This window comes from Vespa velutina, chromosome 20 (assembly GCF_912470025.1).
Source record: "Vespa velutina chromosome 20, iVesVel2.1, whole genome shotgun sequence".
Lineage (NCBI taxonomy): Eukaryota > Metazoa > Arthropoda > Insecta > Hymenoptera > Vespidae > Vespa > Vespa velutina.
The window spans coordinates 468061-472394 of record NC_062207.1 but is presented as its reverse complement, the minus strand read 5'-3'; the positions used below and the strand labels follow the sequence as shown (position 1 = coordinate 472394).

The 4334-nt window shown below is 33.3% G+C and overlaps 1 pseudogene; it reads right to left on the bottom strand.

Moving 5' to 3' along the window:
• Window positions 1–2286: 2286 nt before the first annotated feature.
• On the bottom strand, window positions 2287–2961 carry LOC124956170 (annotated as a pseudogene).
• Window positions 2962–4334: the final 1373 nt, after the last annotated feature.

The window sequence follows — 4334 nt, the reverse complement described above, 5'->3', positions numbered from 1 at the left end:
CAGGGAAAAATTTAGAAAGAGAAAACACTACGCCCACTAACATCGTAATGTCTCTTCGCAGAGATTTATTCGATAAGGGACACACGCTATACACTGAGAACTGGCATACAAGCTTGGAATCAACAGAAAAATTAATCAATAAAAATATTCACTTAATAGGAACATTCCGTTCAAATCAAGGAGGAAACAACGAGCACTATAATAGAGGAAAGGCAGCTGTCGACTTATCCGATCAAACGAATGCCTACAATAATCCACTATGCAGGTCCCTGAAATGGTACGGAAAGCTAGCATTTAAACTGTTATTGTATATTAGAACTACAGTTCTAAATAGTTATATATTATATAAAGATATCACGAAGAAGAATATCAGTATTACTGAATTCTAGAAAACATTAGCAGTACACCTTATAAGTTGCCGAGAAGAAGACACCTCCATCTGGCAGTATTGCAACAGCTTCTAAAAAACACCGACACCAACATGAAAAAAAAACCTTGAGAAGTCTCTGCAGTGCGAAAATATTGTAAATCATGTTATGACAAAAATGCGACACAATATGGTAGAGCAATGGTCAGAAAAATGACTAAACAAGTTGTCACATTTTGTGATACCTGCGAAGGATAACCGTTTTTATGTTTACTCTGTTTCAATAAAATCCATTAAAATGCATTAATAATATAATCCTGTAATAAATAAAAATGATGTATTTTAAATAAATGTTCAGTAATTACTTAAAATGATATAAATTTTTTAGTTTTATATCATATTTTACACTGTCAATCACCAGTGACTGATGCGGCCTATACAGAAAGTTCAGTGTCAGTCACCGGTGACTGACGCGGCACTCAACGTGTTAAAAAACAAGTTGAAAGATATTTGGAACTTAAAGATATAACGGAACACCAATCAGATTTTAGAAAACAATATTCCGGCAAAACGGCAATATAAACAGATATTAACGAATGGAAATTAGTAATTAGCGAGGGTAAAATGGTAGTTTTTATAGATATTAAGCGAACATTTAAAATAGTGTACAGAAAAAGGTTAATAGAAAAACTGTATCAATAAGGAATGAAAGGGATTGTTCTAGAATGGTTTAGATCTTAGAGCAGGTTTGTTTCTACAATAAGTTGTCTGAATTATCACTGAACACAAAGTGACATAAGGATTTGTATTGGGACCCTTATTGCTTATTCTGTATATAAATGATATAATTACAATATGCCCCGAAAGATGTAATATAAAAATGTTTACGGACGATATATTAATATATATCACTAGAGAAAGTAGTATGCAATTAGAGTTGGAAATAAACAAGGTGTTTAACATAGTTGGAGAATGTGAATAAATTAAAAATGAACTCAGAAAAGACAAAATACATAATAGTTAGGAGTGTAAGAAAAGAATTTAAAGGGAACACTATTTTGAAATTCATAGATGAAATCGAGATAGAACATATAGAGAAAATAAAATATTTAGGAGTAAGCTTACCATCATTATAGATGGTAAGCTTAGATTTAAGGATCATTGTGATTATATATTTAAAAAGAAAATTAGTTTTACAAATAGGCAATTATATAAGAGTATATGCAAGATGTACTATATATAAATCCATCACAACGCCGCATTTCGAATATTGTGCAGCATTGCTAATGGATATGGAAGAGACACAATTGGATAAGTTGCAAATAGCACAAAATCTGGCAATGAGAGTTGTGTTGGAATGCAACACCAAAGTGGAACATATGTTGCAAACGTTGCAGTTTATATATAATGTATATATATAATATATATATATATATTTTTTTTAAGATAATAAGGAATTTATTAACTAGACAATTAAATAATAAATTAGAAATATAGGGTGCCACATAAGTTTTTTCCTTTTTTCTTATGCGAAATCAATAGACGATATTTGTTGTTTAAGTTTGATTTACTGTGTTATATACGAACCGTTTTACTCTATTACCTTCTTCCGTCTTTCAGTAAGCCTCATTATACCTCTTTCCAAAGTTGAGACTTACTTGCAAAATATTCATCGAGGTGCGTTTTTATTTCGCTTTCGAATTTGTGACATTTATTACGGAGATAATTTTTTAACGAGAGAAACAAGTAATAATCGGATGGGGCAAGATTTGAGGAGTACGGAGGATGAGATAGAACATCCCAATCAAACTGTAAGAGTTTTTGCCTTACGGCCAGCGCAACATGCGATCTTGCGTTGTCGTGATGAAAAACAACACCTCGTTGGTTCACCAATTTTGGCCGTTTTTCAGTTATCCGTTTCATTTATTGGCTTTCAATTTATCGAGTTGATTGCAATATTTTGCAGAATTGATCGTTTCATCTTGTGGAAGGAGCTTGTAGTACACTTTCCAGTCCCACCAAATGCACAAAAGAACTTTCTTCGGATGAAATCCAGGCTTCGCAACAGTTGAAGGTCGATCTTTCTTAGACCAAGTGCGTTTTCGATGCACATTTTGATATATAATCCAAGTCTCGTCTCCAGTGACAAGCCTCTTTAAAAAAGGATTTTTTACATGTTGCTGAAGAAGCAAATCGCACGTAGAGATGCAGTTCATAAGATCGATCTCCGTCAATTGGCGTGGAACTCAAACTTCATACCGATTCACATATCCTATTTTGATTAAATGATTATGTACCGTTGTCTTGGGAATGTTAGTGGCATCCATTATCTCGCGTACGCTATATCACAGATTTTCAGCGAGCATACTCTTGATGAAGTCCATATCCGTCGTTGCTGGGCAGCCGCTGCGATCTTCATCTATCAAATCAAAATTGCCAGCTCTAAATTTCTTAAATCAATTGCGGAAGGTTCTAATAGTTATAGTACCACTCCCACAAACGGTGCAAATCTCGTCTGCAGTATCCTTTGCATTATTATCTTTTTTAAAGCAATGAAGCATAACATGCCGCAAATGCTTCTTTTGGCTATCCATATTGAACGACGTAGAAAAAGATTTCGAAAAAGACTTTGTCACCGACGAAACAAATTTTGAAAGAGCTGTGAAACGAATGAAATTGATGCCATAAACGGACAACAGATAAACCTACATATTTACTAACATAGCTGGCTCGACGTCATACATAGCGTGGCGCGGAAAAAACTTATGGGACACCCATAGTAGGTAATGAAAACGGAAGAAGATACACATGACAAGCTGGAGACATTGCTGTACAATATTGTAAAACAAAGACTGCGCAAAAAGTGTTTTATGAGGGAATAAAAATATACGACGCCTTATCAGTTGAAATAATCAATATGATTTATAATTGTTTCTATTCGACAAATTGGACTATGACTATTCATAGTCATCCCGTTTCAAACCATTACGGAATTACCGATTCCTTTAACGATTAGTTATAGGCATCTTTCATTGAGTTGTTCGCCTATTTTTCGCCGAACATGTTTTCCCATCCCAACCGAATTGATTAAAATTTTATTCATCAGCAAAAATGATTATGTACCATTGCTCTGGTGTCCAGTCAATGTACTTTTTAACGAAGTGTAACCTTCTTTTCTGATTTTTTAAACTTATAAGTGGTTTTTTACGGGTAACACATACTTTTGACCCAAACTCATTCGAACAATGTGAAAACAGTGTACAGTGTGAGAACTAATTTTTGCATGTAGTATATGCTAAAATGTCAGAATGAATTTCGACTGCAGTTTTGAAACGATACTTTTCTGAGAGCCGATGAATTAAACGATTAATGCGAGGCGTTGTTTTCCTTGGTCTAAGGGCTTGCACCTTGTTAGAATAGTAGTCATTGTCATCTTTTTGCTTCTAAACTTGGTGATAAGCAGTAATAGGAATATCCAAACGATTTGAAATGTCACAAAATTTTAAATTTTGTTTATGCAATTGCAGAATTTTTCGTCGCATGTTAAGTGCAACGAGCTATTCATCCATAATTATAAAGCAGGAAATGAAAAATAAACAAATGCAAATTAATTATTTCCACTTGAACGAATTGGAGACATTCACAGTACGAAGTATTTCTTACAACTAATAGTAATAAGACATTTTTTTATTTATGTGCTCGCTTCGCGAAAAAAATGTGCTGTTACGCACTACTTACCGTCGTAGAAGTCAAACAGCAACTTTAGATGTATTCTATATCAAATTGTAGCTTAGAATGTATACATTCCGAAAATTTTATATGTATTATTATTTTTTATGCAAGGACAGATTGTTTAAGTTTGTAAAAACATTTTTCTTATTTATATGCTCGCTACAGTATATAATCTCAATCAAATGGTATCGAAAGTACGCAAAAATTTTCATTCTTCGTATTATTTAACTATTCT